Source organism: Rana temporaria, chromosome 2 (assembly GCF_905171775.1).
Source record: "Rana temporaria chromosome 2, aRanTem1.1, whole genome shotgun sequence".
Classification (NCBI taxonomy): domain Eukaryota; kingdom Metazoa; phylum Chordata; class Amphibia; order Anura; family Ranidae; genus Rana; species Rana temporaria.
Genome location: NC_053490.1, coordinates 329435349 through 329455803, shown reverse-complemented (window position 1 = coordinate 329455803; position 20455 = coordinate 329435349). Strand labels below are relative to the sequence as shown.

Sequence of the window (20455 nt, the reverse complement as noted above, 5' to 3'; positions counted from 1 at the left end):
GTGCATGGTGACCCTACCCGCATACATAAGAGGATTATTTCCTCTTTTTCCCATCCCTCCTTCCTTCCATCTGGGATTTTCCATCTGGGATTCTGAGCCAGTTACGGCTAACTATTCAGGTTTTTCAGTCCATTCTTTCAGGTAAATATTTCTGTCAAAGTCCACAGCTATCACAGACACTCCATTAACTCGATTTTTGTCTATTTAAACAAATATATTCTTTTTATGTCTTATAATAAACTATGATTATGTCAACATCTATGGTCAATCAGACACGTTTGTATGTACTGATACAACAAATCTATGTGACTATTTGTATATATTGTAGATTGGGGGGTATGTGATCGAGAGTCCTAAAAAAGGATACAGCACCTCATCCCAAAATAGATTCAAAGGAGGGGAATTTTTTGGAAGAGTTGGGGGGATTATTGCGGTGCGATGAAGAAAACCAGACAAAGTATGTATGTATATATAAAAATATATAAAAAAGGTTTATTCATTCAATTTTTACAAAATATAGTAATTCAATATACAGATAGTGCATAAATTATTTTGTGGGAGCAAGATCTAGAAATAATTTTTTCGATCAGGTCGACCCTACTAGTTTCGCCTCTTGGCTTCTTCAGGGGAATTAGGACAAGATCGTCTCTCTAGATTACTCTAAAGAGATGAAAAAGAATAAAACAATTTTAACATATGCATACAATATAAGCTCTAAAAGAACTTTGATTATATATGTTCAACAAAACATGTCATGTATATAGAGTATATGGGAAAGTCGAACAATGGCGGGACTATAGCGGTGCAAGCAGAAACCCATAAAGAAAAATAGAACAAGTACTATAAATTTTAATAGTTTATTTAAAAAAATAGCGTCAGGTTGTAGGACATATCATGGACTCTAACGGAGTCCAATTCATAAACCAAAACAACCTAACAGGTATAACAAGGTTAAAAGGTTTCCATAACAGACATAAATACTGTAGCAGAGATCACAACCCGGTTGGTAAACCCTATATATTTCGCCTGGTTAGGCTTCTTCAGGGGTGGTTGAGATCAGAGTTTGGATTCTGATAATAACATACAGAAAAAAAGGAAAGAAAATTAATGATTTATACACAGATATATTAAATATACATAAACAATAAATATATAAAGTCGCTCTGTCAGTGTATACCAACATAATGCCCACCTGCTGGTCCGTAGTGGATGTAAACAAACAACAGGGTGTATAATACCCTGATACCATCACCTTCCTGAAAAATCAGGCCAGATGTACACAAGTTGACAGCCAAAAGGATAACCTAGGCAGGAAAAAATGAGAAACCGCTGCAGATGGGATTCACACAGTCCCCAACCATCGGAGAGGCAGGGGGCGGCACCCAGAAGCAAAGTGGCCAACTGTGGAGAAGAGTAGTAATGTCAATATCTATTGTAGAGTATATAAGGAAATATTTATTTAATAAAGAGTAAAGATAGAGTGTACACTCACAGTGCTCAGGTATACAGGTATAGCATCTGTGGAGGCTTATGCCTAGCTTGAGACCGGAGGCTAGTCAGATTTAGTGACAAGCTGATCCACGAGTTGTGTCAAACAAAAAATATAGAAAAGAGAGAACAGTTAGAGATCAAGCAGGAAAAATAACTAAATAAAAAGAAAGAGCAGATATATGGAATAAATAGAAGAAAAACAAATAAAGTGAAACAGACAGTTTGCTTCTATATTAAAATAAAATAAATATAGTGATTATCAGCAAGAAGACTGTTCCATAGTAAAGAAAATCCAGAAAAGAAAGAAAAAAGTCGAGAAAAATAACAAGCCAAAAGACTTGGACACGCAAAAGGAAACAAGTTTATATAGTAAGCAGCTGGTAAGCATAATAGGGAGAGTACCTGGTTCGTCTGTCTTAGCAGCACAAGTTAACTCCACAGGAGTGCACAACACACTAACGCTCCACAGCCAGACACAGTCCAGATATACCCCTTAGCCCCTCCCACACGTCCGTGCGTCATAGGAGGCGCGGTCGGGCGTGAGCGGACACAGAGTGCCAGTGCACAGACACCCAAGCTGGTGCTGGACCGAAGGCCTACAATCCCCAGCAACCCCTGGGTTGGAAGGCGTGGACGGTCGAATAATCGGCCAATCACAGCGCGCCGGGGGAGGGGCACCGCCATACAACGGAGCGGCTCGTAGACAAGGAGAGAAACCCAAGTCCAGGAGCCGGGAGTGGCCGAATCACCGATGGAAGGGGAGGGGAATCAGCAAGCAGGAGGGGGAAAGAAAGCACTGGCAAAAACGGGCTCACAAAGTGAAGCCCTTGGGTGTCCAGACGGAAGGGGACAAAAGGCGAAAAGACAAACGCAGCAGCATCATAAATCCTGCAGATGATATAGGATTGTCCAATAGGCAAAGAAATTGCAACTCGGTAAATAGAAAGGATATGTCAAGGCCCGTACCTTAAAGGTGCAGGGTCATTGAAAAAAACCAACATGGATATAAGCAGGGTGGCAAAAGCACATATACAATAGCAGAGCGATTCACAACAAAGTTCATATAAATGGACAATACTCATAAAACAAAGAAATATAGTTAAGGTCAAACATTTCTGGGGCAATCATATATATAAATAGAATCCCATGCATATATATACATTAGCAAAATGCCAAAATAGCGGGGATAGTGGAAAGGGAGAAAAGGAAGAGAAGGGGGGAAAAAAATAGGAGAGAGGGGGGGGGGGGGGGAAGAGGGGAAAAACAGACAGAAAGCCAAGGAGAGGGGAAAGGAGGGAATTGGAACCAAATATCAAAGAGAGGGGAATGTGAAACAAAACAGACAAAGGATGCAGAATGACAAGCATCATATATTCCATGCTGGAGCAACCCAGGCAGTCGCCTGATGAAGGCATGGCAAGCCCAAAGATGGAGCACAAAGAAAATGGGATTGGGACATACAGACTAGGTAGCCCTTACAGGAAAGATTTAAAGCTGATATATTCATTCAGTCCTGGGTAATGGGTGGCGTTTAAAGTTTGTATCCATTTAGTTTCAAGTTGCAGAAGGCTGCGATCAATGCCCCCACCCCTAACGTGTGTGGGCACATGTTCCAGGGCAGTGAATTTAACCATATTAGGCTCAAAATTGTGCTCATGTCCCACATGCCTACTGATGGCAGTGGTGGACAGTTTTTTCCGTATGGGTGCAATATGATCCGATATCCGCTTGTGGAAAGGTCTCTTCGTCTTGCCAACGTAGAAGCACCCACACATGCATTTGGCCAGGTACACCACGCCGACGGTCTGGCATGTGACCCGATACCGAATGGTGTGGGTACGTCCACCAGGCAACACGACTGTAGATCCACTCAGAATAAAAGGACACATGTGGCATCCTTTACATGAGAAGGTGCCATTAATTGTGTGTGAAGAATTTTCTAAGGGATTATAATGACTCTGAACAAGTTTGTCCCGCAGAGATGGTGCTCTGCGGTAGGTAACTTCAGGTCGATCCTTGATAAATTTGTTAACAGTGTTATCCGCCAATAATAATGGCCAATACCTATCCAATATTTCCCTAAACTGTGTATGGCAAGCAGAATATTGAGTGAGCAAACGTATTGGTTGCAGAGAGTTAACCCTTCGGGGGGGAAAAATCAAGTCCCTGCGGTCGATACTCGCAGCTCGATTGTAAGCCTTCTTCAGGATATTGTGACTGTAGCCCCTATCCTTCAAACGACAGTATAGGTTTCTAGCAGCTATTTCATAATCATTCTTGAGGACACAATTCCTCTTTAGTCTAATGTATTGGCTGTAGGGTATACTTTTTACAAGCGACTGCGGGTGGCCACTAGAGGCATGCAGAATAGTATTACCTGCAGAAGGCTTACAAAAGAGAGAGGAGTAGACAGTTCCATCAGATCCAATGAAGATGGTAAGATCGAGAAAATTGATCGATTTAAGACTGCATTCCATGGTGAACTTGAGATTAAAGGTATTTTTGGCCAGTCTCTTCATAAATAAGTCAAGTTCCGCTCTGCCACCAGACCACAATAGCAGAACGTCATCGATGTATCTGTACCACGAAATGACGTGGCACAGATACATCGAGGATTCTTCATCAGAAAAAAGTTCCTTCTCCCACCCCCCCAGGTACAGGTTGGCATACGATGGGGCACATTTAGTCCCCATCGCAACCCCCTGCACCTGGAGGAAGTGGGAGAGTCCAAACATGAACACATTTCTGGTGAGAATGAACTTTAATATATCCAAAATAAATATGTTGTAGGGCTCTGCCTGATCGCCTCTATCCTTGAGGATTTTACCCACAACTTCAATGCCCCTATCGTGTGGGATTGCGTTATAAAGGCTTTCAATATCGATAGCAACCAGCCAGGTATTGGGTGGAACTGATATGCCATCGATAGTTTGCAAAAGGTCAATCGTGTCCTTGATGTACGAGGACAGGGCGGTAACATGCGGGCGAAGGTAATTGTCAACCAGGGAGCTGGCATTCTCTGTTAGTCCTGCACAACCCGATACTATGGGTCTCCCTGGTGGGCATTTTAAGGATTTGTGAATCTTTGGTAGGGCGTACATAGTAGGAACCTTAGGTTCCTGAATGTTCAAAAAGTTCCACGTATCCTTGTCAATCAAGCCCTGATGATAGGCCTGAGTGATAAGGGCGTAGTATTCATTATTAAAGCTTAGAATTACCGACTGAGGTATTGGGCGGTACCAATCCTCGTTTTCAAGGATCTTTAAACACATGCGTTCGTAGTCCTCTATGTTCATGACTACTACGTTGCCCCCTTTGTCAGAGGGTTTAATTATTATGGAGCGATTGTCCTGAAGATTTCTGAGAGCTTGTCGTTGATTGAAAGTGAGGTTTGAAGAGTTATTAGAGAGGTCAATTTTCTCGACCTCTCTTGTGGTCTGCTGGACAAATGACCATATACTGGCATTTTTGTTCAAGAGAGGAAAGTTTAACGATTTGGGTTTGAAGGACATAGGTGGAGGAAAAGTGACCTCTGGGGCACAAATTCCCAACGTGGGTGGTACCAAGGGGGAATCGTCATCCACATGTCCCTCCTCCCATAGTTCCATCAGAGTCTCGATGGCCTGTATCTCATCGGCATCATTTTTAAGTTGTTCAAAGTTTCTATTATCTGATTCAGTAGATGGTTTGTCATAGATAACCTTGAACATTAATTTCCGGGCAAAGAGATGAATGTCTTTAATCATTTGAAATTTATCCCCCCCGATGGATGGACAGAAGGTCAGTCCAAGCTTGAGGACATCAATCTCATGTCCACTCAATGAAGTGGATGATAGATTGATGACCTCAAGATCCAAAGAGGGCGTACTCACTTCGTCGAGGGTATCGGGGTGGATGATAGTTCCATCTGTTTGCCTAAAAAAATTGGTGCAATTTTGGGATCTATACTTGCCGAGCTTTGGGGAAAGAGTGAAGATACATGTGAGGATACATTCGGTTCGCTTACCCGTCTCGTCGGGGTGGTGTGAGGTGTCATTAACAGAGGCGACGTAAGTGCCGGAGCTCGCGGAGGGTGCGCTAGTGAGGCATTCGTCACCTGTGGGGTATCAGGATGCAAGATTCGTGATAAGGAAGATGGACGAAAGTTATCTAAAACAGAAGAGTTAGTTGGTAAACGCTTAGTGGTGTTGAGACCGGTTTGTGATAAAGATTCTGAGGATGTAGATTTTCGGTCATTTTTACGTTTCCGTGGGAAACGATCATGAGACATCTCTCGGTAAACAGTTGACTGACTTGATGCTGTAGAGGAAGCAGAGGTGACATTTGGTATGTTAGTCAGATTAGCAGGTACATTGCGTGTAGACGGATGGGCTGTAGGTTTGTTGAAAGTTGGTTGATTCCATTTGTAAGCATACTTATTGTCATATGCAGCCTTATCTCTAAGGTATTTGCCCTCCTTAAAATTAATTAGGTCAGTGGTATACTCTTCCAAATGTTCTTTAAGGGATTTCTCCCTCGCAATGAACAGCGGATTCGATATCGACAATACCAATTCAATGTACCAGGCATTAACCTGAACATCAAGATCCTCAATTTCAGCTTCGTATTGGTTGCATAAGATGTTCATCATTTCGAACGAACAAGACTGTAAGTTCTGTTCCCATCTAAGTTTAAGGGCGTCATCTACCTTTTTAAGATTGGGGAATATTTGTATCCTCAGGCCCCATGGGGTGATCTGATTTTCAACATATTTCATAAAATATTGTTTATGCCAAAATATTCTGACCTTTTTTTCCAAAAGTCGTTGTAATCTAGAAAATGCTCGATCAAGCTCAGGGATAGTTATATCGGCATTATTTGTATTGGACTGGATTTTGAACATAAAGCCTTCCCATGCAGCGCCACGAAAGTCTGCCATGCTAGCAGCAAAAGACGGCCTGAGAAGAAAAAGCCAGCAGAGAAAAATAAACAGATAATACAAACAAAAAACAGTGTAACATACACCGGGTGTCCTGTAGCAGGTGAGGTGGGAGTCTACACCGTACACGGCAACCAGGTGGGGATGACAGTGATGCACACTCAAGGTGCTGGAGACACTGTCTGTGGAGAATAGCTAGAGAGGGGGCTAGGAAGGGGATACCAGGAGGGATATTGAAAAAGAGGGAGGGGGGGCTAGATGGCAAAGTGATGGAAACTAAGTCCTAAACAGATATTAACATATAAATAAGCATATATATACACATCACAATCAAAATGTCATGGGTTCATAAATAGAGCCAGAAGCATCATATTTTAATTAGAGATTGCTAGGCCACTCAGATCCAGATATGATGTATTAAAACATCCAAGAAAATATTTGGAGAAAGAGGGATAGGATCTGGCTGGTCTAGACTAAAAAATAGTATCATTAACAAGAGCACCTCATCCCAAATTTATATATGGGAAAGTCGAACAATGGCGGGACTATAGCGGTGCAAGCAGAAACCCATAAAGAAAAATAGAACAAGTACTATAAATTTTAATAGTTTATTTAAAAAAATAGCGTCAGGTTGTAGGACATATCATGGACTCTAACGGAGTCCAATTCATAAACCAAAACAACCTAACAGGTATAACAAGGTTAAAAGGTTTCCATAACAGACATAAATACTGTAGCAGAGATCACAACCCGGTTGGTAAACCCTATATATTTCGCCTGGTTAGGCTTCTTCAGGGGTGGTTGAGATCAGAGTTTGGATTCTGATAATAACATACAGAAAAAAAGGAAAGAAAATTAATGATTTATACACAGATATATTAAATATACATAAACAATAAATATATAAAGTCGCTCTGTCAGTGTATACCAACATAATGCCCACCTGCTGGTCCGTAGTGGATGTAAACAAACAACAGGGTGTATAATACCCTGATACCATCACCTTCCTGAAAAATCAGGCCAGATGTACACAAGTTGACAGCCAAAAGGATAACCTAGGCAGGAAAAAATGAGAAACCGCTGCAGATGGGATTCACACAGTCCCCAACCATCGGAGAGGCAGGGGGCGGCACCCAGAAGCAAAGTGGCCAACTGTGGAGAAGAGTAGTAATGTCAATATCTATTGTAGAGTATATAAGGAAATATTTATTTAATAAAGAGTAAAGATAGAGTGTACACTCACAGTGCTCAGGTATACAGGTATAGCATCTGTGGAGGCTTATGCCTAGCTTGAGACCGGAGGCTAGTCAGATTTAGTGACAAGCTGATCCACGAGTTGTGTCAAACAAAAAATATAGAAAAGAGAGAACAGTTAGAGATCAAGCAGGAAAAATAACTAAATAAAAAGAAAGAGCAGATATATGGAATAAATAGAAGAAAAACAAATAAAGTGAAACAGACAGTTTGCTTCTATATTAAAATAAAATAAATATAGTGATTATCAGCAAGAAGACTGTTCCATAGTAAAGAAAATCCAGAAAAGAAAGAAAAAAGTCGAGAAAAATAACAAGCCAAAAGACTTGGACACGCAAAAGGAAACAAGTTTATATAGTAAGCAGCTGGTAAGCATAATAGGGAGAGTACCTGGTTCGTCTGTCTTAGCAGCACAAGTTAACTCCACAGGAGTGCACAACACACTAACGCTCCACAGCCAGACACAGTCCAGATATACCCCTTAGCCCCTCCCACACGTCCGTGCGTCATAGGAGGCGCGGTCGGGCGTGAGCGGACACAGAGTGCCAGTGCACAGACACCCAAGCTGGTGCTGGACCGAAGGCCTACAATCCCCAGCAACCCCTGGGTTGGAAGGCGTGGACGGTCGAATAATCGGCCAATCACAGCGCGCCGGGGGAGGGGCACCGCCATACAACGGAGCGGCTCGTAGACAAGGAGAGAAACCCAAGTCCAGGAGCCGGGAGTGGCCGAATCACCGATGGAAGGGGAGGGGAATCAGCAAGCAGGAGGGGGAAAGAAAGCACTGGCAAAAACGGGCTCACAAAGTGAAGCCCTTGGGTGTCCAGACGGAAGGGGACAAAAGGCGAAAAGACAAACGCAGCAGCATCATAAATCCTGCAGATGATATAGGATTGTCCAATAGGCAAAGAAATTGCAACTCGGTAAATAGAAAGGATATGTCAAGGCCCGTACCTTAAAGGTGCAGGGTCATTGAAAAAAATGAGTACATATATATATAGAGTACAAACAAAAGTTTGGCTGGGATCTCTGGCGGGGCAAGAGAAACCAAAGTTCATAGGAGCAAATGCGCATATATCCACAGCCTGGTAGCAGCCAATGCTGTTCAGCCCATGAGAGGGGGCTGGCAGCAAAATTCCATAGGTAGGAGAAATAAAACCTACCCTAGCTTCATGCACAGCCAGTCAAGGAAAAACCCCCTCAGGGTGGATATTGAAATCCAAGTTCAACTGACAGGACTTAAAAATACAGAAGAAAAAGAATCTATGTTAGAATATGTGTTATTACATTATGATCTGTTTCAACTAATTAAACAAATCCATAATAGAGTCAATAGGGTTAATATATGTAAAACAGCCATACCTTGAAGCGTAATAAAATCAAGGTGAATACAGGGGAATTAAGTAAGACAATAACATGGGCACTGAAGAGCCTCAATTCATCTGAGAAAAAAAAAAAAAAGTGTTTGAATAGATTTAGTATACTTCATAAAGTTAGTGAGAACATGGGTAACTAAATTATTAAGTGTAAGCAAGGGATCAACTTACATGGAGTATTTAACTAGATGAACAGTCTAAATGCAAGCAAACATCAGCTGGTGATAGAAAGTCAAAGGATAGTCGTTTGCAGCAAAAATCAAGGACCAGTCAATTGCAGCTGAAAAGTCCACAGATAATCTCCTTTAAAAAGGGTAGAAAATGAATGAAAATAAATGAAAAAGTGAAGGTTTAGCCATAAGTATTCAAACCTTACACAGGGGAGACAATAGTGAGGAGAGTGAATGGTTGCAGGATGGAAACTTACCTATCTTTAAGAGGAATAAAGACATCTGTCAGTACCCTGTTGGTAGCAGACAGATAATGATCATATCATGCTATATATAGCCTGTTGGGGAGGCGGGTGCATCGCGATTGGATCTCAGAGGTCACATGGTCGCTGAGATGCCTACAATTCCCACACTCCTTAGCGCTGAAGCAGCCGTGTCATATGATGACACCGGCCAATCAGCGGAGCCGCACTCTGGAGAAAAAGGAAAAAAGGAAGGAAACGTATGAGTGCAGAGGACTGGCAAAACCATCCCGGATTGATCATAAAGCCAGCCGATAAAGGCGGAAACGTCGTTGTCATGGATGTCGGGGCATATGAGTCCATGTGCCTCGACATCCTTGGCAACAAAGACTGGTACAGACCGATCTCTAAGACTTTAATAGAAAACTTCAATAAGGAGTACTATGAACTGATTTTTGAAGCCTATCAAAAAGGCACGATCGATTTAAATACCTGGAATTTTTTGAACGTGAGGGAATCCAAAATCCCTACATTCTATGCACTACCAAAAGTTCATAAATCTTTAGAACATCCCCCAGGTCGACCGATCGTTTCGGGATGCAACGGTTTAACAGAAAAAGCCAGCACCTTGGTGGACAGATATTTGTTACCACATGTTACGTCTCTTCCCTCTTATGTAAAGGACACCATCCACCTGCTCCAAACTCTGGATGGTAAGTCCATTCCACCTGGATCTTGGCTGGTGGCCCTCGACGTGGAGAGTCTGTATAACTGTATACCACACTCCAAAGGCCTTGAAATTATATCCATAGAATTACAGGCACGTGGCCTAAACTCTGATCCCTACAATGCTTTTGTCCTGAAACTTTTGAAGTTTATCTTAACAAGAAATGTATTTATGTTCGACTCCTCCCACTTCCTCCAGATACAGGGAGTGGCTATGGGGACCAAGTGTGCCCCCAGCTATGCTAACCTGTATCTGGGGGGGTGGGAGAAGGAGATCTTTTCGAACATATGTCTGTCAAAACTGTTGTCTAAGGCCATTAAATGGTACAGATATATAGACGACATACTGATTTTGTGGTATGGCTCCAGGGAGGAACTCACACTCCTTATGCAATTATTGGCTATTAACACCTTCAACCTAAAGTTCACCATGGAATGTAGCCAAACTGATGTAAGTTTCCTGGATCTGCGTATCCATGTTGACCGTATGGGTCGCTTGCATACATCACTGTATCGCAAGCCGTCTGCGGGCAAGACTGTTTTGCACACGACCAGTGCCCACCCTGAACCACTCTTGTATAGCATTCCTTACAGCCAGTTCCTGAGGCTCAAAAGAAACTGCACCAGAGACACAGATTTCCACGCTGCAGCTAATGATCTATACTGTAGATTACTCTCCAGGGGCTACAGTCGATCCTTGCTCAAAAGATCATTCAACAAGGTGATCAGACTAGACCGATCTAATCTTATTTATTCAAATGCCAACAAACAACCTAATAAAACTGACTCTATCAGAATAGTGACCAAATTTTCGCAACAGCATATTCAAATGCGACAGATTTTTAAAACATTTTGGCCCCTACTTCTAGCCGACAATACGATATCACAATATATAAAACCATATCCTGAAATCACATTTAAACAGACTCCCTCACTGAGGGATCGCCTTGTCCAAAGTCACCACACCAGAAAGGAATGTGAGACATCTACTATCAAAGGTACTTTTTCTTGTGGTAACTGTGACATTTGTCGGTTTATATATACCAATGACGTCACTCTTTTACCCAACGGTCGCATTCACAAACTAAAGTTCCGTGTCACCTGTCAATCGGTGGGCGTCGTCTACTTGGCATCTTGCCAATGTGGATGTTTCTATGTTGGCAAGACCAAGAGACCGTTTTTTAAACGCATTAGAGACCATGTCAACCCTCTATATAAGCGTCTAATGACCACTGCTTTAAATAGACATGTAGGTTGCCTACATGACTTTGATCTTAACGCTGTAAGTTTCTCAGCCCTGGAGCATGTTCCTATACATGTTCGAGGTGGAGGAATTGACCAGACCTTACTCCAACTTGAAACCAAATGGATACATCAGTTAGATGCCACTAAATTTCCGGGGTTGAACGAATATATCAGTTTCAAGCCCTTTCTGTGAAAGAAATATTTATAAGAAATTCTATTATTATTTAATAAAATGGTGTGGCCTCTACGTTATTCCATCTAAGAAAGGTGTTATGGTCTGGTCATTTCCTCCCTCCTCATTACATCCTGCTCTATTGCCACTCTCCAGCAGGTCCTCCATGTATTCTACTTTGACCACCAAACTCTTTGCCCCATATTCCACCTAGTGGGCAAGTTCCGGCACTGGCTAAAATCAACCCACCTGCTCCCATTTATGATGGGGGCAATAATGTGTTATATATTGCTATATATCATTATAACAACCACATTTACTTCCTTTGAATATTGATGTATAATTTATGAACCAATAATAATGTTGTCGATTTTTGATTGTATGTATTGAAATATATTGAATACATATGTTTGTACATATAGTGTAAACCCTACATTTTTCATTTTATTGGTAAATATGTTGTATATAATTTTTTATTTTGGCTTGGGTCTCTGGCTTGGCAATTTTTCCTTTCTGGGTTCACCTATATGTGGGACTAGCTTGAGCCCTAATTAGTTCTGGAGGTAATGCGCATCCTTCCCAATAAGCCACTACAGCCCTTTTCCATACATCAGCCCATTCACATCCCTGTTCAGGGTCTCTCTCCCCTTCTTATTAGTGATTTTTTGTTTGTCTTAATTCTTTATTATATTTTGACTTCTACAATATATGATCTACTGCTTTTGCTTTCATGTTTGATTGCTTGGTTTGCCTTGATCAGTCAGCTTGCGGTCATGGTCCACGCCGCTCTGTGTATGTGTGACTGTTTTGGTGCTGCTGGCTGGCAATCGCTCTCTTTTAGTGCTATGTGTTCCTCCCCTCTGCACTCATACGTTTCCTTCCTTTTTTCCTTTTTCTCCAGAGTGCGGCTCCGCTGATTGGCCGGTGTCATCATATGACACGGCTGCTTCAGCGCTAAGGAGTGTGGGAATTGTAGGCATCTCAGCGACCATGTGACCTCTGAGATCCAATCGCGATGCACCCGCCTCCCCAACAGGCTATATATAGCATGATATGATCATTATCTGTCTGCTACCAACAGGGTACTGACAGATGTCTTTATTCCTCTTAAAGATAGGTAAGTTTCCATCCTGCAACCATTCACTCTCCTCACTATTGTCTCCTCTGTGTAAGGTTTGAATACTTATGGCTAAACCTTCACTTTTTCATTTATTTTCATTCATTTTCTACCCTTTTTAAAGGAGATTATCTGTGGACTTTTCAGCTGCAATTGACTGGTCCTTGATTTTTGCTGCAAACGACTATCCTTTGACTTTCTATCACCAGCTGATGTTTGCTTGCATTTAGACTGTTCATCTAGTTAAATACTCCATGTAAGTTGATCCCTTGCTTACACTTAATAATTTAGTTACCCATGTTCTCACTAACTTTATGAAGTATACTAAATCTATTCAAACACTTTTTTTTTTTTTTTTCTCAGATGAATTGAGGCTCTTCAGTGCCCATGTTATTGTCTTACTTAATTCCCCTGTATTCACCTTGATTTTATTACGCTTCAAGGCATGGCTGTTTTACATATATTAACCCTATTGACTCTATTATGGATTTGTTTAATTAGTTGAAACAGATCATAATTTAATAACACATATTCTAACATAGATTCTTTTTCTTCTGTATTTTTAAGTCCTGTCAGTTGAACTTGGATTTCAATATCCACCCTGAGGGGGTTTTTCCTTGACTGGCTATGCATGAAGCTAGGGTAGGTTTTATTTCTCCTACCTATGGAATTTTGCTGCCAGCCCCCTCTCATGGGCTGAACAGCATTGGCTGCTACCAGGCTGTGGATATATGCGCATTTGCTCCTATGAACTTTGGTTTCTCTTGCCCCGCCAGAGATCCCAGCCAAACTTTTGTTTGTACTCTATATACATGACATGTTTTGTTGAACATATATAATCAAAGTTCTTTTTGAGCTTATATTGTATGCATATGTTAAAATTGTTTTATTCTTTTTTTTTTTTTTTTTTTTACATATCCTTTATTTTTGTTTTTCTCCATTAAACAACACAAAATGTTACAACTGCAATTACATCTTCTACACATTTTCATTTATCAATACCTACTTCCTAGACCATCTTCATTTATATCCCCTCTTAACCTCCCTCCCTTCCCAAAGAAAAAAAAAAAAAACCCATCCTCCCTCCCTTCCCTTCCCTCTCTCCTCTCTCGAGACATAGGACTTAAGCCTCTCAAAACTTTCTCATCCACCTCTACCCTACTTCCTTCTCTCTAGGATTCTAGTTTTCCTCTAACAGCCTCCTTCCTTCTTCTGATCTAATGAATACCTTCCACCCCGACCATGTTTCTTCATACTGTGTTTTCTTATTCTGTGCTGCATACACCAAATCTTCCATTGCTCCTACCTCGTCAATCCTTTTCAGCCACCCTGCAATAGATGGCGGGCGCACATCCCTCCACCTCAGCGTGATTCCTACTCTTGCCGCGTTTATCATATGGCACACTACCGACCTCTTATATTTCTGCGCTGGTATCTGTGAGCTATGTAGCAGGAAGAGAGCAGGGTCGTCCGCAATCAATTCTTCCGAAAATTTTTGAGAGATTCTTCTTACTTCCTCCCAATAATATCGCATTTTTTGGCATGACCAAAAAATATGGAACAGAGTTCCTTGTTCTCTACCACATCTCCAACACCTTTTATCTACCTCTTTATCAAATTGATATAATCTTTCTGGAGTGTAGTACCATTGTATAAGGAGCTTGTAATTAGCTTCTTGCATTTTTGAACATACTGATGAGTTGAATGCCAGGTATATTATTTGTTTATGTTGACTTGGGGTGAATATTCTCCCCAGATCTTCTTCCCATTTCTGAATACCTGGCATCACATAATCCTCAGCTGGCATGTTCAAAAACCCATACATTTTAGATAATGTCCTTGAGACTGGTTCCACCCCGCTACAACTTTTTTCCAATACTGTCAATTTCCTATTAAATTCTGTTACCGGGCCCAGAGATCTTAAAAAATGACTTACTTGCAATGCCTGCCATATTGCAAGTTCAAATGTACCTCCCACTTCTGTCAAATCCTTAATTGATGGCCACGCATTTGGCCTCAGAAAGTCTGAGACCTGACAGAGGTCCTTTTCTTTAAATTTTTCTTTTATGTTTTTTTCCATCCCTGGGGTAAAATTAGGATTACCTATTATAGGTATCAATGGCGATTTACTTGGTGTATATTTCTTATCTTGACAAATTCTCGCAGAGATTTGCAATGTAGGGCCTATTATAGGGTGTCTCTTGAGGTATCTAGGAAGAACCGCATAGCACCAAGGTGCTCTAGCCAGGGGTATCTGACTCACGTACTGCTCTATATTTACCCAACGTTTAGACTCCCCGTTTCTACACCAGTCTACCAGCCTCGTTAAATGCGATGCTCTGTAGTATTTTATTATATCCGGGACTGCCATCCCTCCTACGTTTTTCGACATTCTCAACAATTCTTTTTTAATTCTGGCTTTTTTCCCTGCCCATATAAATTTCATAAACAGGGAGTTTACCTGTCGAAGGAAGGTCATTGGTATACGGATTGGCAGTGCCTGAAACAAATATAATACCTTTGGCAAAATACACATTTTAACTATACTTCCTCTCCCGAACCAGGAGTGCATTCCATGTCTCCACTTTTCCAACAGTCTTCGTATTTCGTTATATAATGGGGGAAAGTTCAAAGCATAAATATTTTTAATATCTGATGGTATATATGTTCCTAGATACTTTAATACCTTTCCCCATTTAAACCTAAAATTCTGTTTAATTATATCCCCCATAGGTTCTGGTATCGCCACCTTCATAGCTTCAGATTTTATGTTATTTATTTTCAGATTAGATATTCTACCATATACCTCTATTTCTCTTACGAGATTAGGGAGTGATACATGAGGGTTGGTCACTGTAAAAAGCAGGTCGTCCGCATATGCTGCTACTTTATGTGTCTGATCTCCCATCTGAATTCCCTGGATGTCTACATTTTGTCGGATCCTATTTAATAGGGGCTCTAGTGTGAGGGCGAATAGCAAGGGTGATAGGGGGCATCCTTGTCTTGTTCCATTTGTAATTTTAAAAGGAGGTGATATTACTCCATTGACTCTTACTGAGGCATGTGGGTCTGTATATATACTCATAATCCATCTGACCATCTGTTCCCCTATTCCCACTTGTCTCAGTACTTCCTCAAAAAAACGCCAGCTCACCCTGTCAAACGCTTTTTCTGCGTCTGTGTTCAGAAACACACAAGGTATTTTTTTTTCTCCTACATAATGTACCAAATTAAGTATTTTAGTCATATTGTCTTTAGCTTCCCTTCCTGGGATAAATCCCACTTGATCCATATCTACTAATTCAGCTATCCAAGGTTGAAGCCGAGACGCTATTATCTTGGAGAAAAGTTTAAGGTCTGCGTTTAGTAATGAAATCGGCCTAGAACTGCCACATTCGGCCGGGTCCTTCCCCTCTTTAGGGATGACAGTAATATGAGCCAGAAGTGCCTCGGGGGGGAATACCGCCGTACCTCCAACTGCGTTAAAGAACTTTGCCATCTGTCCGTTTAATATTGTGGAAAATTCCCTATAGTAACTTACCGAGAATCCGTCTGGGCCGGGAGATTTCCCTAACTTCATTTTTTTTAAAGTTTCCCCTACTTCTTCCACAGAAATAGGACTCTCCAGCTTCTTTCGGACTGGAGATGGTAGTCTAGGTCTGCCTACCCCAGATAGATATTCCTCTATCTCCAGCTGTTTGTCCCCTACTGTTGGTAAATTGTATAGCGCCGAGTAATATTCCCCGAATGTCTGAGCTATCTCTCTAGGTTTTTTTTTAAGCTGTCCATCCTTCCCTTTGATATGTGGGACATAAACCGACCTGTTCTTTTCCTTAAGTTTCCCTGCAAGTAGTTTACTGCATTTATCTCCCAGCTCATAATTGGCCTTCCTACCTCTCTGTATAATCGCCTTAGCTTTATACCGCATAATCTCTGAGAATTGCCTCCTTAGTTGCCCCAACTTTCTCCCGGTCTCTAGTAGTTGTTTTTTTTTATGTTGAAGTTCTAGTTTCTGAATTTCCACTAATATCTCCCTGATCTGTTTATCCCGTTTTTTTTTTAAATAAGATCCATGTTTTATCAGGATCCCCCGAATGACTGTCTTATGAGCCTCCCAAACCATTCCTGGATTACTTCCTGGTATATCATTGACCTGAAAGTATGCTGCAATCTCCTTAGCCACATCATTCCTGACTTCTGGATTTTGCAGCAGCCCCTCATTCAAACGCCAATTTCTATCTTGGGCGAATACCTCGTTAGAAAGGGAGAGACTTAGACTGATTGGAGCATGATCCGACCACGTTATGTTACCAATTGCTGTCTCTGTTACAGAAGTGATCAAATAGTGGGGTACAAAAAACATGTCTACCCGGGTGTAAACCTGATGCGGATTAGAGAAAAAGGTGTAGTCCTTTTCCTCTTCGTGTAGAATCCTCCACACGTCCACTAGTTGTGTCTCATGCAATTTCTTTATTATCCCCCTTCTGACACTCCTTGGTGTCGAAGAAGTCCCAGACGATGTGTCTATCTTGGGATCTAACGTAATGTTGAAATCCCCTCCCAGAATTAATTTTCCCTCTGAGAATTCGACCAATTCTGTAATAACTTCTTTAATGAATCTATCTTGTTTAATATTTGGTGCATACACCGAGGCCAAGGTAACTCCAACCCCTCCCACACTGCCCTTCAGGAAGAGGAACCTGCCATTCGGATCCAGGCGTTTATCTTGTAAAGTCCAATTCACACGGTTTGAGATCAGAATTGACACTCCCTTAGATTTCGCATCTTGATTCATTGAGTGGTATACGTGAGGAAAAAATCTATTCTGGAGGTATGGCAAGCTCCCCCCCTAAAGTGGGTCTCCTGAACAAAAGCTACATCCGTATCCCAGTTCTTTAAATCCTTCAAAATCATTTTCCTTTTTTCAGGAGTATTCAGTCCTCTCGCATTCAGAGAGGTTATTTTTATTGTCCCCATCTCGAGAGAAGGAGAGAGGGAAAAAAAAAAAAAAAAAAAAACCCTGTCAACCCCCCTCCCTTCTTTACTTCCTCCCCCTCCCCCTATGTCCCTAAGGAAAAAGAAATACCCAAGACTGGATCCTTCTCCAGTAATCACCGTGGGTATGTGCCTACTCTGGGGGTAGTAACGGAGCGATCGAATAGCTCCACCCCGCCTCCCTACACCCCCCCCCGACCATCGTTGACCATTTTATACCTTCCCTTTCCCCTCTTTCACCTTCCATTTCCCCCTCCCTCCCCCCACTTCCAGCTCCTTTATTATAACTGTTTCCCTTTTCCTTTTCTTTTCCCCCCCTTTTCCCTTTCCCTTTCCCTTTCTTCCCTCCTTTCTTTAACCTCTTTCTATCAATCCCTTCCCCCACCCCCCTCCTCCCTTCCTCACCTCCCTCCAGCATCCTGCCCCTCCCCCATTTCCCCAACCATCTAGCTCCCTTTTAAATTCATTTCTATATATTTGGTTTCCCCCGGGATATTTGGTATTCATATTTCTTCATATCCCATACCCATCCCTTAAATTAAAGTAATGTCTACTCATTTTTTTTTGGGGGGAGATAGGACGAAAGACCTTGACCTTGACCTTGACGGAAATTCCGTCTTTATAACAATAACTCTAGTCTCATTTGGAGAGGGCGAAAAGGAGAGATATATAAAAAAAAAGGGGGGAAAAAATATACAAACAAACAAAAACAAAAAAAGAAAAAAGGGGGGGGGGGGAAAGAGCTATAACTTTTATTTTAATCTCTCCCTTTCTTCACTTTATGTAACGCCAGAGACTTGATAAAAATAAAATAAAATCCCACATTCTCCCCCGGCTACCTCCCTCCCTCCCCCTCTTCCCCACCATCTACCTCGATCCCCCCACGTTCCCCTTATTGTGTCTAAAAAAAAAAAGGAGTGTATCCATGTCTACATACTTCTGCCTACATCTGTACCTCTACACATTCCTATATATCTTGCTTCTTAACTCTCACTTAGGCACCTTATTTCTCGCTACTAGCAGGTACTACCTCCTTAATTCCTGTGAGTCCTATGAGACTGTGATTTCTTGTGACCAAAACAAACAATATATATAATAAAACTATATATATATATATCTATATCTACAATCATATATTTACTACTTAATACTTTAAATCCCCCCCCCACACTCCAAAAAGGAACACACCCCTCCCTCCCCCGCCCTCCCCCCACCACTACTCCCCCTCCCCCCTCCCCCCCCACCAAAAAAAAAAAAAAAAGAAAAATAGTCATTTTAAAAAAAAAAACATAGAAATGTAACCCCCCCTTCCTTCCTCCTTTAATTCTGTGATTCGTGTTCCATATCGCAATTTTCAAACATGTGTTTCTTCTTTTCTCTTATTTCTTCTGTGTCTAATTATAAGTTCGTGCAATTAGTTAGTGCAGTTTGTGTAATTTGTGCGAATTACAATTCAGGTGGGGGAACCTGGTGGTAGTAGGGTAGTAGGAAAAAAAAAAAAAAATAAGAGAGAAAGTCCATCCATATTTCCAAAAGGAAGGGAAAAAAAAAAAAATATATTTTATAGGGGGGAGGGGCCGGACCTGAAGGGAGGAACCCCTAATCACCCCCTAATCACCCTCCCGGGTCTTCCTACTGGTCTTCAATCTCTTCTCTGTTTTCTCCTGGCCTTATTTTCTAATATTTGATAGCTGCTGTAGCCAATCTGGGATTTCTATTGGCTCTACTTCCATAAATTTAAACAAGCCGGGTAGATCCTCATGTTGCTTTATAACATATGATTCAGCCCCTCGTTTGACTGTAACAGATATTGGGTACCCCCATCTATAGCTTCCTCCAGCCCCTTTTATTCTGTCCAGTAGCGGACGCAACATGGCCCTTCGTTGTAAAGTAGCTCTCGATAAGTCCGGGAGGATTTTTATTTGTGCCCCCTCAAATTCAACCCCCCCCGCTTCCCATGCTGCTCTACTGACCAGCTCTTTATGGGCATATCTATGGAAGCACCCAATTATATCTCTCGGTCTGTCCAAATTCGTTGGGCGGGGACCCAAGGCTCTATGCAACCTTTCAAATTCAAACCCTTGAGGGAGCGGGGAACCCACCAGCTGAGTACATATCCCATTTATTGTTATTTGTAAGTTCTCTTTTTCCACCGCTTCTGGGACCCCCCTAAACCTTAGATTCTTGCGCCTGCTACGGTCCTCCATTTCTTCCAACCTAAGCTGCATACGGTCCACCTGAGATATTTTTGCCTTATATGTCTGCTCTATTATCGTAACTCGTGTATCCAAATTAGACAACAGCAAATCATCTCTTTCCAACTTATCTGTTATCTGCTGGACTTTGTCCCGTACGGCCTCCAAATCTTTACGGTGGGATTCCTCCATGCGTTTGACCAGTGCCTCCATGTCAGCCTTTGTGGGGAGAGCTTGCAGCATGGCTTTTAACACACTTAACTCAGTCTCATGGTCTCCCTGCGTAGTCTGCAAAGGCTGTATCTGAGATTGCTCCTTTTCCCTCTGTTTGTCCTTCTTATCCATCTGCAGTTTCAAACCTCCTTTCCCTCTGCTCTCCTCTCCTCCTCTAGACAGCGTATGCTTCCCTGCAGACACACCTGTGGAGACTGAGATAGCCGCAGCTGACTTCTCCCCACACGTCACACTATCATGTGACCCCGTCTCGCGGTGCTTACTCGTAGCCGACCGCGTCAGGGGGAAATACCTCTGTATCTCCGGCTGGGATGTATGAC

The 20455-nt window shown here is 41.9% G+C and overlaps 4 long non-coding RNA genes across 4 annotated transcripts; 1 reads left to right on the top strand and 3 right to left on the bottom strand.

Annotated features, from left to right (window-relative positions):
- Positions 1-558: 558 nt before the first annotated feature.
- On the bottom strand, positions 559-1939 carry LOC120927061. Its single transcript, XR_005747025.1, has 4 exons — positions 1894-1939; positions 1493-1573; positions 1193-1401; positions 559-1070 (listed from the first exon to the last, which is right to left on the bottom strand). It is a non-coding gene; the product is annotated as an uncharacterized LOC120927061 (long non-coding RNA).
- Positions 1940-6854: 4915 nt separating this feature from the next.
- On the bottom strand, positions 6855-8099 carry LOC120927062. The gene is made up of 4 exons (XR_005747026.1): positions 8054-8099; positions 7653-7733; positions 7353-7561; positions 6855-7230 (listed from the first exon to the last, which is right to left on the bottom strand). It is a non-coding gene; the product is annotated as an uncharacterized LOC120927062 (long non-coding RNA).
- A 565-nt stretch (positions 8100-8664) lies between these two features.
- On the bottom strand, positions 8665-9713 carry LOC120927058. The gene is made up of 4 exons (XR_005747022.1): positions 9467-9713; positions 9211-9342; positions 9026-9105; positions 8665-8901 (listed from the first exon to the last, which is right to left on the bottom strand). It is a non-coding gene; the product is annotated as an uncharacterized LOC120927058 (long non-coding RNA).
- Positions 9714-12447: 2734 nt separating this feature from the next.
- LOC120927060 lies at positions 12448-13159 on the top strand. The gene is made up of 3 exons (XR_005747024.1): positions 12448-12711; positions 12836-12967; positions 13075-13159. It is a non-coding gene; the product is annotated as an uncharacterized LOC120927060 (long non-coding RNA).
- The last annotated feature ends 7296 nt before the right edge of the window (positions 13160-20455 follow it).